General features: G+C 36.2%; 1 pseudogene; it reads left to right on the top strand.

Moving 5' to 3' along the window:
* Positions 1-20,390: 20,390 nt before the first annotated feature.
* Positions 20,391-21,687, top strand: LOC121487602 (annotated as a pseudogene).
* Positions 21,688-22,823: the final 1,136 nt, after the last annotated feature.

The following is a 22,823-nucleotide window of genomic DNA, read 5'->3' on the forward strand; positions in this document are numbered from 1 at the left end:
GTCTGTGTTTTCCCAAAAGTAACATGTTGAAATCCAAATGTCCAAGGTGATAGTATTTGAGGTAGAGCCTTTGGGAAGTTGTAGGTTAAGAGGTTGGGGTCATCATGAGTAGAATTAGTGCCATTATAAAAGAGGTATCACAGAGACCCATTTTACCACGTGAGAACCTAGCAAGAAGGCGAAGACTGTGAACCAGGAAGAAGGCCCTCACCAGAATGCAACCAGGCTGGTGCCTTGGTCTCAGACTTCCCAGACTCTAGAACTGTGTGAAAAAGCTTCCTGTTGTTCATAAGCGACTCAGTTAGTGGTATTTTGACATAGCAGCTCAAAAAGACAAAGACATATATGTTTATCATAATCTCTATCTCAAATATCAAGTTAACTCAAATAAGCATTTGGCAAATGCTAGGTCAGTGAAATTAATGGTTGAGTTCTCTGAAAAACATTTGAAATACTGGAGATCTGTGTTTTTGATTGGCAAGAATTTTATGTTTCATGTCTCATATTAAAAGAAAAAGGGTTTCATTTGATTAATGGTATTTAAATGTTTGATATATGTGAGAAAATATGTTGAAGAAATGTTCTTTTGTCCAAAGAGTAATCACTTATGTTTTCAAAGTAGGAAAGTAGTATTGTTAAATTGGATTTAAAAAAATAAAAATAGTGGTGTGGAGTTTATATTGTAATAAAAAGATCTATGTGACATTGATTCACATAGGGATACTCTCATTTGAAAACAATGACCAGAGGCACCTAGGCAGCTCAATCAATTAAGCAATGGATTTTTTATTTTGGTTCGGGTCAGGAGCTCAGGATTGTGAAATCAAGTCCCACGTCAGGCTCTGACACCCAGAACTTAAGATTGTTTCTCCCTCTTTCCCTCTCCCTGTCTCTCATTATCTAAAAAAACTAATAAAAAATAAAATAAAAAATAAAAACAGTGGCCAATAAAAACACCTTTCTGCCCCCTTAGATATATAGGTCTGATTTTTCTCACATACTTGTACCCATGTTTAGCTGAAATTCCAGAATGCAGTATCTTACTAAATGGAATTTTTCTTTTTTTTTTTTTGCTAGAAAAAAAAATCAATTAACCTTCAAGTTCCTTAAAATAATCTTGGCATGAACTCAATAGTATGCCTAATTTTTCCAGGGCCAGCATATTGATGGGCCTTAAATAATCTACTTCACAGCCTTTTATTGAACATGCATGTATCATTCATGAGAGATGTTGGTGAACGATTCACTCCCTAAAAAAATGGCCATAAGTCTGGGATAGGAAAGTAATGATAGAAATGGTAACTGAGATAAGATGGTTTGCTATTTGTGTCAACAAGATGTACAACCTGACAGATGGCATATAGAAAGGACATCAGTAATATGGTTCAATAAGATGTCGTTTCTTATCCCACTTCAACGACAGCTTGGCATCCATCTAAGGACAAAAGTGACTGTGGGATTTTGGGGATCCATATAGGAGACTATATGAAAACCCAGGACAGTCAAAGGCCAAGGGAAGACTTTTGGGGAACACAGGCTCATAGCCAAGCCGCCAACACACCAACTGTGGTCTCTACTACAGCCCCAGAAACAGCTCCATAGCCCTGAGAACTCAGCTACAGGGGTGGCTTGGTCTTGTCACCAGCACCCTATGCCAAAGGACCTGGGAGCAGTCATGTTTATATATGCATCAGGTGATAGGCAAACAGAATTCATGCTACTTACCCTGAAATATTTTGTAAACTGGCTCCAGCCCCTCTCAGCCCCAGTCTGAGAGAGCCTAGAGGTAAGCCCACCAACTTCACAGTTCCACTGTAAATCCTGACAGGCCCCTGCAACTGGGCTCCTATCCCAGCTATAGTCCATAAATAGTTTTGCTGGTACAGAGTCCCTGAGGGAGACAGTACCATCTATATTGCTGGAGATCCTGAAAGGGGTTTATATGGGGCTCCAACTTCCTCACAGCCACAATCCACCAGTCTGTCAGCAACAATCCACTCCTGAGGGTTCAAGTTCCAGTGGAAGACATTCCTGTCTGTGTTTCCAAAGATCCTGAAAGATCCATGTACTCAACTCCAGGAGACTCTCAACCACAGTCCATGAAGACCACAGTCCATGAAGAGGCCTGCTGGCACAGGGATCCAGGAGGAGAGACTCCTGCCTGAGCCCCCTGAGACCTTGAAAGGGCCCTTTACAATGCATAGTTCTCTCTCAACCACAGGTCAAAAGCAGGCCTGCTGGAACAGGCACCAGATCAGAGACTCTCATGTGTGTGCCTCTGAGAATCCTAAAGAGCTTCTGCACCACAAAACAATCAACAGTATGAAGAAAAAACCTATGAATTAGGAGAAGGTCTTTGCAAATTATTGATCAGATAAGAAATTAATGTCCCAAATATTTAAGATACACATACAACTCAATACCAGGGAAAAAAAATCCCAATAATCCAGTTAAAAATGGGCAAATGACCTGAATAGACATTTTTCTAAAGATGACATAGAAATGTCCAACAGGTACATGAAAAGACATGTAACATCACTAATCATCAGAGAAATGCAAGTCAAAACCACAGTAAGATATCACCTCATGCCTGTTAGAATGGCTATTACCAAAAAGACAAGATATAACATAATGTTGCGCAAAGATCTGGAGAAAAGGAAACACTTGTACAGTGTTGGTGGAAGTGTAATTTGGTACAACCCCTGTGGAAAACTGAAGTATGATGGTTCCTCAAAAAATTAACAGTAGAGGTAACATTTGATACAGGAACCCCATTTTGCTGTATATGTCTGAAGGAAATTAAATCATTATTTCAAAAAGATATCTGTACCGCCATATTCATTGCAGCATTATTCATAAAGCCAAGACCTGGAAAGATCTTAAATGTCCATCAACATATGAATGGATAACAAAAATGTGATTTATACATACAATGGAACATAATTCAGCTATAAAAAAGAATGATATCCTGCCATTTGAAACAATGTGGATAGACCTTAAGGGCATTATGCTAAGTGAAACAGTCAAATAGAGAAAGAAAAATACTGTATGATCTACTTATCATGGTGAGCATTGAGTAATGCATAGAATTGTTGAATTGCTATGTTTTATACCTGAAGCTAACATAACATCTTATATCAGCTATACTTCAATAATAAAAATAAAAATTTTTTTCAAGTAAAAATTTAGAAAAAAATATATATATTGCATGAATTCACTTACATATGGAATCTTAAAAAAAAAAAAAAAAACAGGGCAGCCCGGGTGGCTCAGCAGTTTAGCACCACCTTCAGCCCAGGATGTGATCCTGGAGACCCGGGATCGAGTCCCACATCAGGCTCCCTGCATGGAGCCTGCTTCTCCCTCTGACTGTGTCTCTGCCTCTCTCTCTCTCTCTCTCTCTCTCTCTCTCATAAATAAAATATTTTTTTTTAAACATCCAAATTCATAGAAACAGAAGAGAGTAGAATGATGTTTCTCAGGGCAAGGAGTGATGAAAATGGGAGGATGTTGGTCAAATGTGCAAACTTCCAGTTATCATATACATATAAGTTCTGGGGATCTAATATTCAGCAAGCTGTCTAAACTGCATTATATACTTGAGAGTTGCTAAAAGAGTAAACCTTTAATTCTTTAAAAAAAAATTATTTATTTATTCATGAGAGACACAGGCAGAGACACAGGCAGAGGGAGAAGCAGGCTCCATGCAGGGAGCCCGACATGGGACTCAACTGAGTCTCCAGGATCACGACCTGAGCCAAAGGCAGACACTCAACTGCTGAGCCACCCAAGTGTCCCTAAATCTTTAATTCTTACCACACACACATATGCATACATAAAGTAATTATGTGAGGTGATGGCAGTGTTAACTACCCTACCTAATCCTGTCATGGTAATGATGTGGTAATTGATGCATGTGTCAATGCTATATGTCACTTGTCTCTCAATAAAGCTGGTGGAGGATAAAGAAAGCGCTGATGTTTAGTCTGAGGTTTGTGGCTTGAACTAGTGGGCGCTGATGTTCCTGGAGACGCAAGCATAAAAGAAGCAGCAGGTGTGGTGGGCCTTCTACAGCAAATAGTGTTGGGAGGCAATGAAAGTTCTACTTCAATGACACCTCTAGCATCTATTGATTCCTCCTTGTCCCTACTTGGTTCTCTTGGTCCAAGAAGATAACAAAGTCTCAATATCAGGGATTGTGAGATGGCATAGCTGCTTCGCAGAAACCAAACCGGGCAGAAGCTGGAAATTTGAAGAACTTTCTCTTGCATTTTTTGAATTTTCTATTTTGATAACAATTGCTTTTAAGTTGTATTTCCTTTGTCCTCCATTGTATTATTTTCTCTTACTTAAACCTCTTGGCCTGTTCCCTTTGCATTCACTGTTAATATTTCAATTGAATTCTAATTTTCAGCCTTATTTACCACACTTATGAGTAAATAATAATTCTGTAGTTATGTTAGTTTGCATCCTCAAATTGTTTCCTTAGCTTGTCAATTTCTCTTTTTAACTCTAATTCTACTTTGCTTAAGTATTATATCTTTGAGCATTTACTTTATTGATTTCATGATTTTAGTAATTTATTTCTATAGCATATAACAACCTGTTGTAGAAACTAAGGTTTTTATTATCTCTGCTTCTTATCCTTTGGATTACATTTTCCTATAGCCTGAATTTTCCATTTATCTTTGCAACATCAGTTTTTGCCACTTTGTTACTTTTGTATATTTGAATAATTTTCATGCCGTTCTTCTTAATTTTGTTTTTGTTTAGTGGCATGCCTTATTCAATCTTCCCAGTTAGTCCTCTGTAAAACAGCTGTATATTATTTTATTCCCATGTTCTCAATAGAGTATGACATTAGGAAATTGCGTTAAATTGACCTTTTTAGAGTCCAGGAACCTGTAGCACTTCTTGAGGACCTGACTTGATCTCTCCTTTGAGATATTTTCTCTGTGTTGTATACTAGGTATCATTTCATTTATTTTGGGCTATTCTAGCACAATAGATTGATACTTGTAAGCCTGAGGGAATTTCCTAATCTGGCATGAAGCTTTATAGCTAATGCTTACCTTAGTTTGTCATCATTATTCAGTACCACATTTCTCTCACCCATCATTACAAGTTCAAAGTGAAAAGCTTAGGGCACCTGCTGGTTTGGACACCGTTTTTATTAGTACATTGCAGGAAGGGAGAATTTCACCTGGAGCTCTCAATGTGTCTCCTTGTTTCATACTCCTATTCTCTCTGGGGATCCCAGTATTTTTATTTTCTCTTGTCCAGAGTACTTTTCAATTATTATTTCTTGTGGAAAGAATTAGCACTCTGTGGTTATGATAACTGCATTTTCTCTCTGCCTGCCCAGACAGGAAAGATAAAGTTTTGAGCAGTTATAGTTCTTTCTGCCTCTGTTGAGATAGCTTAGTATTGACAATAAGATATTTTTCAGGGACAGTCTCATGGGCATTAGGAAGATGTTTCTGGGTTTTGTCAACCCATCTTATTTATCTAGTGCTGAGGAGAAAGAGCTTATCTTCTTTAAATTTAAGGTTTTTATTTATCAATGATCTAGAGATAAGTACTGTGGTGGATTAAATTGTGGCCTCAAAATGATAATAATAATAATAATAATAATAATAATAATAATTAATAATAATAATAATAACAACCCAGGTGGCTCAGGGGTTTAGCACTGCCCTCGACCCAGGGCGTGATCTTGGAGACCCAGGATGGAGTCCCACATCAGGCTCCCTGCATGGGGCCTGCTTCTCCCTCTGCCTGTGTCTCTATCTCTCTGTCTCTCTGTCTCTCTCGCTCTCTGTCGCTCTCTCATGAATAAATAAATAAAATCTGTAAAAATAATAATAGTAAGTCTAAGTCCCAACCCTTGGAAACTATAAAAATGATAGTATTTAGAAAAAAGTACTTTGTACTTGTAATTAAGTAAGAATCAGGAAATGAGGTCATCCTGTGTTTCTATAGGAGAAGCAAAGGGACAATGTCACAGTCACAGAAGAGACACAGGAAAGAAGGCCATTAGAATGTAAAGGCAGAGATTACTATCATGCTGCCATAAGCCAAGGAATGCCTATGAACACAGGAAGGTATAAGAGGCAAAGAAGAAATCTCCCCTAGAGCCTTCTGGCCCCCAGAATTATAAGATAATAAATTTCTGTTATGTTAAGTTATGAAATTTGTGGTATTTCATTGCAGCAGCCTTAAAAAAACAATACCTGTCTTTTAAGTGGGATCTTCTACCAGATGCAATGTGATGAGTAGGCCATGAATTTCCTACTCCTATAGAGATGCCAGCAAAATCTATTCCCATACCTAATTTAGTCATTCTTACTAGTTCTGCATTTCAGATGTTTGGGATCTCAAAACACAGCGTACCACAGTGATACAACCACAAACTTTAGAGATAATCTGCCTGGATTCAAACTGCAGCTTTATTACTTCTTAGCTATATGACTTTGAACAGATTACTTGCTATCTCTTTTCTCCAGAGAATGGGAATAATGATAGTACACATCTTATATATCGCATGAAATAAATGACCTAATAATATGAAGGACTCAGAACAAGATCTAGGACACAGTTGCTGCTACATATGGCATAGTTATTTAGCTTGTATGATTTTATAATGGGTTGGAAGGATGGTTATCTAAAGAATAAAAATTTCACTGAGAATGAAAACCATCATTTCCCATCTTGTTTAGCATAGCCAATTGAAGAATAACTGCTTATTAAAAGTTAATAGTGTTGTTAGAGATGGTAGACGAGATGTATCCTCTGCCTACACAATGGGATGATATTTAAAATTATAAGGATATAATGAGAAATGAGTTTTAAAGAAGCTGTCCTATTTGATCCTAGGGAAATGGATCACAGGAAATAAATCTTCTTAATCCACACATCTTATAGACAAAATAGGCCTAATGCCAATTTCAGAACTTAGTTACTTTAAATATTGGGCATATAAAATAAATATATTTAGACATTATTAAATTTAAAAATTCTATTGGATTAAAGACAACTAAACATTTAATATATATAGTATAACCTATCTTTTGGGCATAATTCCAGAAAGCTGTATCAACCTTTAGAAGAATTATCATGCCATATGGATAAAATAATGTAGGAAAGACCCCCAAATGTTAGCAGACAAATTAATAATACACACTTATCTAAGTATCTGAACATATTTTTATCATATATATCTAAAACTTTGTAATTTTAATACATTTTAATGTAATGGATACTATAGACAGCAATCCTCATAAAAATATGGCAGGATAGGATTTCATGTGGTTGATAAAAATGAGCCTCAGAGAAGTAAACAAGCATGCTCAGGAATCCATGCCCTCTGAATCATTAGAGAAAATCCTCTGTTAATTAACCATCCAATTCATCTCACTTCATAGAATGGGAAGAGTACAGATTTAGAATTAATAGAACAAATAGCCTATAATTCAGATAATGATGCAATCACAGGGAATGACATTCTTCTATTCAGTTATCTTTGGGCTGACACTTACTACTCACCTGGATAAAAGGCATGGAATTAAAATGAATTGCAAGGGGCTATCACTTTCATCTAAAGTGATAAGCCCTCACAAGAAGCAAGAACCTGTGTGAACACAGTTCTCCATATCAGGGAGATTGGGCTTAAAGTGGGATCTGAATGAAGCATCAGGCAGTTCAGCCAGGAATAAGGGCTAAAAACCTCTGTTTGGGAGAGACTGTGTTTTTTTTTTCTTTTCTTTGTCTACTCAACAAACCTTTATTTAGGACCTACTAAGTGTCAGAAATTTAACATACATATCACAGAAAACAAAAATTTTTTTCCTACCAGTTTGAAATGTATGGTCTGGCAAGGAACTACCGATGTAATTAAATCATTTTGTGTCTAGCTGTTCCCACTGAGATGCTATGAATGCAAATGCTGAGCAGTTGTCCTTCAGTACTGCTGCTGTGAATGTTATCTGCTTGAGAGGAAAACAATACCTCTAGTGAAGTCTTTTTTAAAAAAATAGTCCTCTTGAAAAAAAATAAGGCAAGTGATTTTGCACCAAAATAAGTAAGCTTCTGTTTGGACTTTGCTGAAAAGCTTATTTCTTAATTTTTAAAATCCATAACAACACTAATCATATTTTTAAAATTAAAAGAATAATACAATGAATACAATTATATTTACTATCTAGAGGGTTTTTTTTTTTCATTTTTTTTTTCTTTACGCTTGTTAAACCGAGTCTCATGATAGGAAAAAAAGTATAATTCAATTTGTAATGTGTGTATTTTAAAGTCATGTAGAAGTGAGTACAAACTTTCAGGTATAAAATAAATAAGTCCCAGGGATGAAAAATCACAGCATAGGGAATATGGTCAATAATATTGTAATAACATTGTATGGTGACTGATGATAACTACATTTATTGTAGTGAGCATTGTGTAATGTGCAGAATTGTCAGATCATTATGTTTACACCTGTAATTAGTGTAACATTGTATGTCAGCTATACTTCATTAAAAAACAAAAAAGATGAGTAGCCATCACAAAGAAAATCAAAGATAAAATCAAGTAAATGTTATTTCTTTCTCCTATTACAAGATTTTGGAGCTTGTGAATCAGCACAGCTTAAATAATACTCATTATGCCAAATTTAACAGTATCTCTTTGGGTCACATCTTTAATAAACTAAAATATTAGATCCACAGACATGCTGCTTGTGAATATTTTGAGAAGCAATTATCTGATAACCTATCAGATCACTATTGCTGCACAATAAATTACATCAAATCTAAAACCACGGTCAATTGTTGTTGTTTACAATTCCATGGATTGACTGGGCTCAATGGAATAGTTTTCTTTTTTTTAATTGAAATTCAATTTAGTTAACATATAGTATAGTATTGATTTCAGGAGTAGAATTCAGTCATTCATCAGTTACATATAACAAATGCACTCTTTAATGCTCTTCACCCATTTAGCCCAACCCCTCATCCATTGCCCCTCCAGCAACCCTTAGTTTCTTCACTATAGCTAAGAGTCTCTTTTGGTTTGCCTCCATCTCTGTTTTTATATTATTTTATTTTTCCTACCCATCCTCTATGTTCGTCTATTTTGTTTCTTAAATTCCATATACGAATATCATATATTTGTCTTTCTCTGACTGACATATTTCACTTAGCATAATGCACTCTAGTTCCATCCATATTGTTGCAAATGGCAAGATTTCATTATTTTTGATGGCTGATATCATTATTTTGATTATATATATATATGAATATATATATATATAAACATCGGGGTTCATGTGCTTCAAATCAGCATTTTTGAATGCTAGTAATGTAATTGCTGGGTCATAGGGTAGCTTTATTTTTAACCTTTTTTTTTTTTTTTTTTTTTAATTTTATCTATTTATGATAGTCATACAGAGAGAAAGAGAGAGGCAGAGACACAGGCGGAGGGAGAAGCAGGCTCCATGCGCCAGGAGCCTGATGTGGGATTCGATCCCAGGTCTCCAGGATCGCGCCCTGGGCCAAAGGCAGGCGCCAAACCGCTGCGCCACCCAGGGATCCCTATTTTTAACCTTTTGAGGACGCTTCATACTGTTATACAGAAGGGCTGTACTATTTTGCATTCCTATCAACAGAGCATAAGAGTTTCCCTTTCTTCACCGTCTCACCAACATCTGTTGTTTCCTGTTGTTAATTTTTGCCTTTCTGACAGATATGAGGCGATATCTAATTGTCTTTTTGATTTGTATTTTTCTGATGAGTAATATTGAGCATCTTTACATCTGTCAGCCATTTGTATATCTTCTGGGAGAAATTTGTTTATGTCTTCTGCCCTTTCTTAACTGGATTATTTGTTTTGTTGTTGTTGTTGATGATGATTTTGATGAGTTCTTTATATATTCTGGATACTAGCCCCTTGTCTGATATGTCATTTGCAAAATTCATCACTCATTCCATAGGTTGCCTTTATTGTTTTCTTGATTGTTTCTTTCACTGTGCAGTAGCTTTTTATCTTGAAGAGGTCCCAGTAGTTCACTTTTGCTTTTGTTTCCCTTGCCTCTAGAGACATGTCTAGTAAGAAGTTGCTGTGGCTAAGGTTAAAGAGTTTGCTGCCTATTTTTTCCCCCTAGGATTTTGATGATTTCTTGTCTCACATTTAGGTCTTTCAACCATTTTGAATTTATTTATGTATATGGTGTCAAAAGTGGTCCAGTTTCAGGACACCTGGGTGATCAGTGGTTGAGCATCTGTGTTTGGGTCAGGGCACAATCCTGGAGATCAATTCCCCCATTGGGCTCCCCACAGGGAGCCTGCTTCTCCTTCTGCCTATGTCTCTGCCTCTCTCTGTGTGTCTCTCATGAATAAATAAATAAAATCTAAAAAAAAAAAAAAGTCCAGTTTCATTATTCTGCATGTCACTGTCCAGTTTTCCCAACACTATTTGTTGAAGAGGCTTTTTTCCCTTCTGATATCCTTTCCTGCTTTGTCAAAATTAGTTGTGGGTCAGTGGAATAATTCTCGCTCAGGATCCTCATGTGACCACAGTCAAGTACCAGCCTATGTGGAAGTCATTTACTAAAGACTAGATTCAACTGAACTGCATGTGAGTCCTAAGCTCACAGGACTAGAAGTTGATACTGAGGTCATTGGCCAGAAGTTCAACTGAGGCTATTTACTAGAGTAATCCCATGTGTCTTTTCCATGTAGCTTGGGCTTCTCACAGCATGGCAACTGATTCTAAGAGTGACAATTCCAAAAGACAGGAAGTGGAAGCTGACAGTCTCTTAAAGATAGGTCCAGAAACTTAAATAGTGTCATTTGTCCTATATTCTTTCAGTCACAGACATCAATAGCCTGTCCATATTATAAGAGGAAAGATAGAGCTCACACCTTTCATCATCTTTAATCCACAACATACAGAGAAGTTATACACTAATGTATATGCTATAATCTTAAGTATTTCCCTACATACTCTTTACTCTGACAGTATCAGTTCAAAATACAGAAGAACCTGTCAACAATGTTTTACTTTTACTTTTTAATATCCATGGGAAAGTGGTTTAACATAGTACATTGGAATGGATATTTGATATTGAATTAAAATATCTAATTTTAAAATATTTCTATCTACTGATATCAGGTGAGTGTTGAAACATCATCTTATGTACTCAAGTTTATTTTTTCTTATTTTTTCTTCATAAATACAGAGTAGTTGTGAGCTTCAAATGAGATAATAATGTAAATATATTTTGTAGAGTACAGTAGCTTTTATGAAAGAAATTTTATTTATAAATTTCCAAAGACATTTTTAGTACTTTATATAGTTTACTTATTTTGGGGGAAATACATCAGTGAAAATCAATAGACAATTTTAAAAAATGATGTAAAAGTATAATAAATAAAAGTTCAAAAAGAGTAGAATTGGTCTTAAGAATGTCTCTGTCCATCATGAGCTAAAATGAATGGAAAAACAGCCTAACCTAATGAAATAATTGGTATTTGTCCCACACAGAACTTCTGTTCTTTCATTTCCTACATAAAGAAGAGAAAAAGAAATATCAGAGAAAAGTAGGGCAATTGTACACATAACAAGATTTTCTTATTTTTTCTATCTCCAAATTCAATAGTTATAACTCCGTATAGGTTAAAAAATGCTACAGGAATTATTATGCTACAAAATCAGAATGCTCAGAAATCTGACAAACTATCAAAACAAAGTTTAAACTTTAAAATTTTATAGAGATAATAAAAATAGCTAAAGGTTACTTGTTATAGCTGTGTAGAATTAAACAGAATAAAGAACTGCTAATTATAATAATTAAAGTGGGAAATTAAGAGGTAACAGGTATATAGGGCTTATTATTTTATTTAAAGAACCCTTTAAATGATCTATTAATAATTATTTAATTATGAGGAATAAAAATCTCATGACAAATTTGAGTCAATTTAAGTAAAGAAACAGCCATATTGAAACTGCTATTCAGTTAATGAGACCAAAGCTTATCCAGGCACAATATCAAGAGACATTCAGGTTCCAACTCAGTCTCTGAGCTTATTAGTTACATGTTTAATTAAAGAATTTATAAAGCATACCTAATTTTATTGTATTTTGTTTTACTGTGCTTTGTAGATATTGTATTTTTAACAAGTTGAAGGTTTGTGGCAACCCTGCATCGACCAAGTCTGTGGGCACCATTTTTCCAACAGCATTTGTTCACTGTGTCTCTGTGTCACATTTTGGTAATTCTCAAAATATTTTGAACTTTTGCAAAATTATTATAATTGTTATGGTGATCTGTGATTAGTGATCTTTGATATCACTATTGTAACCGTTTTGGGATCTCATAAATCATGCCCATCCAAGACAATAAATCAATAAATATGTGTGTTCTGAATGCCCGACCAACCCACCATCCCTTAACCCTCTCCATCTCCTCAGGCTTCCTATTTCCCGAGACACAACAATACTGTAGTTATGCCAATAAAAACCCTACAAAGGTTCCTAAGTCTGTAAATGAAATGAAGAGTTGCACATCTCTCACTTTAAAAGACAGAAATGGTTAAATTTAGTGAGGAAGGCATGTTGAAAGCCAAGATAAACTGAAAGTGAGGCCTCTGACACCAGTTAGCCAAATTGTGAATGCAAAAGAGAAGTTCTTGAAGGAGATTAAAAGTGCAACTCCAGTGGACACACAAGTGATAGATAAAGAAAGTGAAACATCCTTGTTGCTTATATGGAGAAAGTTGTAGTGGCCTGGATAGAAAACCAAACCAGCCACAACATTCCCTTAAGCCAAAGCCTAATTCAGAACACACCTGTAACACTTCGATTCTAGGAAGCTGAGAGAGGTGAGGAAGCTGCAGAAGAAAAGATTGAAGCTAGCAGAGGATGGTTCATGAGATTTAAGAAAAGAAACCATCTCCGTAACAAAAGTGCAACTTATCCAGAAGATCTATCTAAGATCATTAATGAAAGTGGCTATATTAAACAATATATTTTCAGTGTAGAGGAGATAGCCTTATGCTAAAATAAAATGCCACCTAGGACTTTCATAGTTATAGAGAAGTGAATGCCTGGCTCAAGGCTTCAAAGGACAAGTTGACTCTTCTTAGGAGCTAATGCAGCTGATAACATTAAGTTGAAGCCAGTGCTCACTTATCATTCTGAAAATCGTAGGGCCTTTAAGAATTATGTTAAATCTGCATGTGCTCTCTCAATGGAACAAAAAAGCCTGGATGACAGCACATCTGTTCACAAGGTTTACTGAATATTTTAAGCCCACTGTTGAGACAGACCTACTGTTCAGAAAAAAAGATTCCTTTCAGAATACTATTGCTCATTGACGAAACATCTGGTCACCCAAGAGTTCTGATGGAGATGGACAACAAGATTCATGTTGTTTTCATGCTAATGAGACATCCATTCTACAGCCCATTGATCAAGGAGTCATTTTGACTTTCAGGTATTATCTTTTAAGAAATATATTTCATAAAGCTATTGCTACGAGAGATAGTGATTCCTCTGATAGATTTGGGCAAAGTAAATTGAAACTTTCTGGTGCAGATTCACTATTCTAGATGCCATTAAGAACATTTGTGATTCATAGGAAGTGGTCAAAATGTCAACATTAACAGGAGCTTGTAAGAAGTCTGCTCCATATTTACACATAACATGATACCCTATATAGAAAACCCAAATGACTCCACCCAAAACTGCTAGAAATTATACACAAATTCAATAGTCGCAGGATACAAAATCAATGTAAAGAAATCTGTTGTATTTCTAAACAGCAATAATGAAGTAACAGAGAGCTAAATTAAGGAATCAATTCCATTTACAATTGCACCAAAAGCCATAAGATAACCTAGGAATAAACCTAATCAAAAAAGTGAAAGAGGGGGCGGCCCCGGTGGCTCAGCAGTTTAGTGCAGCCTGCAACCCGGGGTGTGATCCTAGAGACCTGGGATTGAGTCCCACGTCGGGCTCCCTGCATGGAGCCTGCTTCTCCCTCTGCCTGTGTCTCTGCCTATGTCTCTGCCCCCCCCCCTGAATAAATAAATAAATAAATAAATAAATAAATAAATAAATAAATAATCTTTAAAAAAAAAAGTGAAAGAGGGATGCCTGGGTGGCTCAGTGGTTGAGAGTCGTCCTTTAGCTAAGGGCATGATCCTGAGTAGAGGGATCGGGTCCCAAGTAGGGCTCTCTGTAGGGAGCCTGCCTCTCCCTCTGCCTATGTTTCTGCCTCTCTCCCTCACTGTCTCTGTCTCTCTCTCTCTCTTTCTCTGTCTCTCATGAGTAAATAAATAAAAATCTGTTTTTAAAAAAAGGTGAAAGATTGTACTCTGAAAATTATAGAACATTGATGAAAGAAATTGAAGATGACACAAAGAAATTGGATTGGTAGAACATATACTCTTAAAATGTCTATACTACCCACAGCAATCTATAGATTAAATGCAATCCCTATCAAAATACAAATTTTTCATAGAGCTAGAACTACAATCCTAAGATTTGCATAGAATCACAAAAGTCCCCGAAAGGCCAAAGAAACCTTGAAAAAGACAAGCAGAGCTGGAGGCATAATCAAAACAGTATGGTACTAGCACAAACATAGATACATAGATCAATAGAACAGATAGAAAATGCAGAAATGAACCCATAACTATATAGTCAATTAATTTCCAACAGAGCAGGAAAAAAACATCCAATGTGAAGAAGACAATCTCTTCAACAAGTGGTGCTGGGAGAACCGGACAACAACATGCACAAGAATGAAACTGGATCACTTTATTACACCATACACAAAAGTAAATTCAAAATGGATTGAAGAACTAAATGTGAGACCTGAAACCATAAAAATCCTAGAGAAGAACATAGACAGTAACCTGTTTGACATCAGTATAGCAACTTTTTCTAGATATGCCTCCTGAAGCAAAGGAAAGAAAAGGGAAAATAAACTACTGAGACTACATCAAAAAAAAAAAAAAAAAAAAAAAAAAACCTTCTGCACAGTGAAGGAAACAATCAACAAAACTAAAAGGCAATCCATGGAATGGGAGAAGATATTTGCAAATGGCGTGTCTGATAAAGGCGTAGTATCCAACATACATAAAGAACTTATAAAACTCAACATCCAAAACCAAATAATCTGCCAATAGACATATGAAAAGATAATCAACATCATCGATCACCAGACAAATACAAATCAAAACTACAAAGAGCTATAATCTCACATCTGTCAGAATCACTAAAATCAACAACACAAGAAACATCAGATGTTGGTAAGGATGTGGAGATAAAGGAACCCTCTTGCACTGTTGGAAATACAAACTGGTGGGGTCTTTCTGGAAAGTAGTATGAAGGAAGCATACTTGTGATGAGCACCAGGTGTTGTACGGAACTGTTGAATCACTACCTTGTACACCTGAAACTAATATTACATTGTATGTTAACTAACTGGAATCTAATTCAAAACTTAAACAAAAAAGAAAGTTGATTACAATCCCCATGAATGACTTTGAGGGGCTCAAGACTTCAGTGGAGGAAATAGCTATAGATGTGGTGGAAACAGCAAGAGAAAAGCCGTGGAGCCTGAAGATGTGACTGAATGGCAGCAATCTCATGATAAAACCTCAACAGCTGAAGAGTTGTTTTTCATGGATGAGCAAAGAAAGTGATTTCTTGAGATGGAATATGCTCTTGGTGAAGATGCTGTAAAGATTTTTGAAATGACAACAGGGAATTTAGAATATTATACCAACCTAGCTGAAAAAGCAGCAGCAGAATTTGAGAGGATTGACTCCAATTTTGAAAGAAGTTCTACTGTGGGTAAAATGCTATTAAACAGCATCACATGCTACAGAGAAATTGTTCATGGAAGAAGAGTCAATTGATGCAGCAAACTTCACAATTGCTTTATTCTACAAAATTGCCACAGCCCCTGCACCATTCAGTAACCACCACCCATCAGTCAGAAGCCATCAGCGATGAGGCAAGACCCTCCCTCAGCAAAATGATGCTGACTCACAGAAAGCTAAGACGATGGTTAGCATTTTTCTAAGATTTATTTATTTTAGACAAAGAGAGAGCACGATGGGGAGACGCAGAGGAAGAGGGAGAAAGAAAATATCAAGAAGACTCCCTGGTCTGCATGGGGCCTGATGAGGAGCTCAGTCTCACAAGCCTGAGGTCATGACCTGAGCTGAAATCAGAGCTGAACGCTTAACCCACTGAGCCACCCAGGCACCCAATGATTAGCGTTCTTTAGCAATAGAGTATTGCTTTAATTAAGTTATGTATTTTATTAGACATGATACTATTCCACTTAACAGACAATAGTATAGTGGAAACAACTTTCTTTTTTTTTAAGATTTTATTTAATTATTCATGAAAGACACAGAGAGAGAGAGAGGCAGAGACACAGAGGGAGGAGCAGGCTCCACGCAGAGAGCCTGATGTGGGACTCGATCCCGGGACTCCAGGATCATGCCGTGGGCCGAAGGCAGGTGCTAAACCTCTGAGCCACCCAGAGATCCCTGAACCATAACTTTCATATGCATTGGGAAACCCCAAAAATGATTTGACTTACTTTATTGCAATATTTGCTTTGTTGCCATGGTCTGGAACTGAGCCCACAGCATCTCTGAGATTTGCCTGTAAATTTTTCCAAACCAATCAATTACAGCCTTTCTTTACTGCAACACTATTCCAGTTCTTAAATGTTTTCTGTTCATTATGTCCTTAGGGCCTCAATTTTTTTGTGATGCTCAAAAGCCAAAAGAAATATTCAATCATTCTGTTTATTTAATAATTAGATTCTGAAAACTTAATGTTTATATCCTAAAAGTGTACTAGACATTTGAAAAATAAATGTGCATAAATTGAAAAAAAATATTTTTATTTCATTCTTACATAATCTCATTAACTTATTAATGGGATGCATGTGCCTGTTGAGTGCTGCACTACTTGTTAACCTTTCAATTAGATTGGATGTTGCCACTCTCATTTTCTCTTTCAAATTTATTTTTGAGTAGTAATTGCTTTTTAAAATGTTTTTTTTTTATTATGGCTATTTTTAGAGCTGTTTCAAATTCACAGCAAATTTGAGAGCAAGATATAGAGATTTCCCATATCTCTTATGCCCCACACATGCACAGCCTGCCCTATTAGCAACATCCCCTGCCAGAGTAGTACATTAGTTACAATTGACAAACCTTTGTCAACACTCCATAATCACCCAAAGTCCGTATTTATGTTAAGTCTTACTCTTAATGGTTTACATTTTATGGGTTTGGACCAATGTATAAAAACATCTTTTCATCATTATGGTACCATACAGCATGTTTTTACTGCCCCCCAAATCATCTGTACTCTATTTATTCACCCCTCTCCCCTCCTCCAACTCCGCCAACCACTAATCTTTTTATCTTTGTAATTTACCTACTCAAAAATTTCATATAATTGAAATAACATTTTAAATTGCATTCTCCACTTAGTAATATACATGCACATTTCTTCTATATCTTTTCATGACTTCACACCTCATTTCTGTTTATTTATTTATTTATTTATTTATTTATTTATTTATTTATTTAGGAGAGATCAAACAGGAGAAGGGGGGAGGGAAAGGGAGAGAATCTTAAGCAGACTCTGTGCTGAGCATGGAGCCCAGCTGAGGCTCCATCTCACAAACTTGAGATCATGACCTGAGCCAAAAACAAGAATCAGATGCTTAATTGACTGAGCCCCCCAGGTGCCCCAATAGCTCATTTCTTTTTATATCTGAATACAATTCCAATGTCTAGATGTACCACAGCTTATTTACTATTCACCTACTGAAGGACATCTCAGTTGCTTCCAAGTTTTGTCAATTACAGGTAAAATTGCTATCCACATCTATTTGCAGGTTTTTATATGGACAGATAGTTTTAACTCCTCTGGGTAAATACTAAGGAATGTTGAGTGCTGACCTATATGGCAAGAGTAAGAGTAGTTTTGTAAGAAAACATCAAATTGTCTTCCAAGCGGCTATATCATTTTATATTCCCAGCAAACATGAATAAGTGTTCTTGTTGCTCCACATCCTCACCAGCATTTAGTTTTGTCAGTGTCCTGGATTTTGTTCAGTATAATGGGTGTGCAGTGGTATTTCCTTGTTGTTTTAATTTGCATTTCTCTAATGACATATGATGTGGAACATCTTTTCATATGCTTATTTGCCATCTGTATATCTTCTTTGGTGAGATATGTCTGTTAAGGATTTTGGACCATGTTTTTAACTGAGATGTTTTATTTCCTTATTGCTGAGTTTAAGAGTTCTTTGTATATTTTGAATAACAGTCCCTTATCAAATGTGTCTTTGACAAAACTTTCAGAAAAATTGCAGAATTAAAACTTTTCTAATTTTCTTGATACTGTTTTGTTTTGTTTTGTTTTTGTAGAGCAGAAGTTTTTTTATTTTAATGAAGTCTAACGTATCAATTCTTTCTTTCCTAGGTCATGTCTTTTTTGTTATATCCAAAAAGTCATCACCATACCAAGGTCATCTAGGCTTTCTCCTATGTTATCTTCTAGGAGTTTTATAGTTTTGAGTTTTACATTTACAGCTCTAATTGATTTTGAGTTAATTTTGGGAAGGGTTGTATGGTCTGTGTCTAGATTGGTAATTTCTTTTGACCATAAGAAACAACAGAAACCTAGCTTAGCAAACATGTTATCATTCAAAAGAATATAGCACAATCTAATAGTAAAACTGTAAACTTCCTCTGGAAAGTATTTTACACATTGTTCAATAAGTGTTCTGTGTTGCTGAATTCCCTTTGAAAATGTAAAATGTCCTAGAGCACCCTTGTGAATTCAATGAGGTATCCTGGAGTGTCTCTGGACAGTTTGGGAATCAGGGCTATCTGCCATCAATGGAAAAACCAAGGTATATAAATGTCTAAAAAATAATCTGCAAACATCGTTAAAAGTAAAGATGCAAAGTAGCAGAATATATTTGTAGTATGCAATATAAATATAGAATTAATATCTAGGGTAGATAAAGAAATCCTACAAATAAATGATAAAGGAGAAATAATCCAATAGAAAAATGAGTAAAAACCTTACATAATTTTCAGAAAAAGCCCTAAAGTATTTTATAGGGGGAACATGAAAATGCAGTTGATCTTGTTAACAATCAAGTAAATGTAAAGTAACACTGTAATAGATACCATTTCACATTCACTGTGATGAGTATCTATTACATATATTTTAATACATTAAAATCATAAATAATTCTATTTACCCAAGAGTGTAGAGCAAAGAAATTTTTATATACTGCTATTAGGAGTATAAACTAGCATATTGACTTTAAGAATAAGTTTGGAATTGTCTGGCCAAGTTAGAAATTCACATAATCTATCAAATACAATTCCACTCCAAATATACACTCCTTAGTTACCCTCATATGTTGGTAATATTGAGAAAATAAAACAGCCCAAATCTCTGTCAATAATAAAGAATTAAATTATATTCATGAAATGGCACACAATACAGCAAGGAAAAATGCAAACTATGTATTTGAGTTTAAATAGTATCATGTCAAGTGAAAGACAAAATATATGGTGTATGAATCCATTGATATATAAATTATATATATTTATATATAAATACATGAATTTCAAAAATGGACAAATTAGGGGCCCCTGGCTGGCTCAGTAAGTGGAGCATCTGACTTTTGATTTCAGGGTTGTGAGTTCGAGCTCCACATTGGGTGTAGAGATGGCTTAAAAATAAAATCTTTAATAAAAAAATGGACATAACTAGACTATAGTATTTGTAATGCATAGATGGAAACTAAACTTAACAAAACAAGGGAACCATTGTCACAGGAGTCAGAACAGTAGTATTTAATAGGGAGTAAGATTCTATGGAAAAGGGACAATTGGGAATAATCTTATTTAAGATTTTATTTATTTATTCATGAGAGACACACAGAGAGAGGCAGACATAGGCAGAGGGAGAAGCAGCTCCCCACAGAGAGCCTGATGCAGGACTCTATCCCAGAATCCTGGGATCACGACCTGAGCCAAATGCAGATGCTCAACCACTGAGCGACCCAGGTGTGCTGGGAATAATTTCTGAGATTCTAACAATGTTATATATTTTGACCTAGGATATGTTTACACAGTGTTCATTTTGTAATCATGCATTTAAGTGCACATTATTTTATTTTATACTCTTTTCTATGTATGTGTTATATATCCTAGTTAAAAACATAAATGGATGGGTTCTCTTACATCTACCACCTAAGAGTCATGCTTTACGAAGCAGCAACCTCTCCTCTTCATCTCTGCCGTCTGCTGGGCAGTTGCAAAGCAGCAACCATGTGTGAATGCATCTCCATCCTGTTGGCCAGACTGGTGTCCAGATTGGCAATGCCTGCTGGGAGCCCCATTGCCTGGAACATGGCATCCAGCCCGATGGCCAGATGCCAAGTGACAAGAGCATTGGGAGAGGAAATGACTCTTTCAATATTTTCTTCATTGAGACAGGTGCTGGCAAGGCAATGTTTATAGTCCTGGAACCCATAGTCATTGATGATGTTCACACTGGCACCTACTGCCAGCTCTTCCACCCTGAGCAGCTCATCACAGGCAGGGAAGATGCTGTCAATAACTATGCCGGAGGGCACTATAACATTGACAAGGAGATCTTCAACCAAATCTGGAGACTAGCTGACCAGTGCACAAGGTCTTCAGGGCTACTTGACTTTCATGGCTTTGGATGGGGATCTGGGTCCAGGTTCACCTCCCTGCTGATGGAATGTCTCTCTATCATTTAGGGCAAGAAGTGCAAACTGGAGTTCTCCATTCACCCAGCCCTCCAAATTTCCCTAGCTTTAGTTCAAACCTAGAGTTCCACCCTCACTACCCACATCACCCTGGAGTACTCTGTGCCTTCATGGTAAACAACTTGGCCATTTACCACATCTGTGGTAGAAAATTGATATTGAATCCTCAACCTAAACTAACTTGAACAGTTGATAGATCACATTGTGTCCTCCATAATTGCTTCCCTCAGATTTGATGGAACCCTGAATGTTAATCTGACAAAATTCCAGACCAACTGCATGTCCTATCCCTGCATCCACTTCCCTCTGGCCATATATGCCCCTGTCATGTCTTCTGAGAAAACTACCATGAACAACTTTCTGTAGCAGAGATCACCAACGCATGCTTTGAGCCAGCCAACCAGATGGTGAAATGTCATCCTTGCCATGATAAATATGCGTCTTGCTGCCTATTATACTGTGGTAACCTACTTCTCAAAGATGTCAATGTTGCCCTTGCCACCTTCAAGACCAATTCAGTTTGTGGACTGGTGCCCCACTGGCTTCGAAGTTGGCACTAATTACCAGCATCCCGCTGTAGTACGTGGTGGAGACCTGGCCAAAGTAAAGCAATCTGTGTGCATGATGAGCAATAGCACAGCCATTGTTGAGGTCTGGCCTCACCTGAACCACAAGTTTGACATAATGTATACTGAATGATATATGGGTGAGGGCATGGAAGAAAGAGTTTTCTGAGGCTTGAGGACATAGCTGCCCTTGTGAAGTATTATGAAGAGGTTGGTGTGGATTCTGCTAAAAGAGAGGGTGAAGAAGAAGGACACGAATACTAAAGTTAAAAATGTCACAAGGGTGCTGCTTTTACAGGTAATCCTATTCTGTTTTAAACATCAAATAGTTGTGCTCTGATCAGTTCATTTATGTGTAGCAGTCTATGCTCTCATATACAATTACTGACTGATGCTTTAAAACATGACACTTTGTTATAGACCCAAGCTGTCCTTTTCTTTGATGGGTTTACATAAATGTCTTCAATGAAGAGAAAAACAATAAATGGATAAAAAAAACTAGAAAATACAAACTCAAAATGGCAGTTTTCTTTGAGACCTGATTAAATGGACCTAAATATATCCATGTTGTTTTTGTTTTTCAAAAATTGGGTTAAAAGTATAAATGGTAAAAGTTAGCATTTGTAATTTTGGATGGAGAGAAATGAGTCTTGGTTGTATTTTCTACCTTTCCACTATGTTTTTTTTTTTTTACTCCAAGAAACATCAACAATAAACAAATCAAAACAAGTCATGTAAACCAAGGGTGCACACTCACTCTCAATACCTTCTGTAGTTGTCCCTACTGCATAGTATAAGGATGTTTTAAAAGTTGTTTTTACAGGTTTTATAGGTAGCCGAGTCACAGGAGACAAAAGCAAGCAAGTTCTGTGAATCAATAGATGGAATGACCTATCTAGGGTGGAATGCATAATAGCAAATGGTATGAATGGCAGGTCTGATTGGTAAAAGAAAAAAAAAAAGGTTTGGGAAAATGTCTGTATAAATAAATTATACAGGTAAAAATCAGATTTTTTCAATACAGAAAAGTTAGAAAGAAAATCTACTGTATGTGAAATTTGTTTGCTAGGCTACAGATGGGGAAGATCTACATTTTGAGAGTGAATATAAGATGTAAATTTCATAAGTATTTATAACCCAATGAAACAATTATAATCATTTGTGATTATCTAGACTATGATTGTCTTAATCATATAAGACATATAATCATATACTTTGACAGTGGTAAGATGCACTGAATAAAACTTGGAATATATTTTTGAAACAATTTCTAGAATGGAAAATTGGTTTTACTATACATTGTGGGACATATGAAAACACTTCTATTTAATTTTTTATAAGAGGGGAAAGGGAGAGAGGGTCTCAAGCAGGCTCAGAGACCTGGAGATCATGACCTGGGT

This window comes from Vulpes lagopus, chromosome 3 (genome assembly GCF_018345385.1).
Source record: "Vulpes lagopus strain Blue_001 chromosome 3, ASM1834538v1, whole genome shotgun sequence".
In the NCBI taxonomy this organism is placed as follows: domain Eukaryota; kingdom Metazoa; phylum Chordata; class Mammalia; order Carnivora; family Canidae; genus Vulpes; species Vulpes lagopus.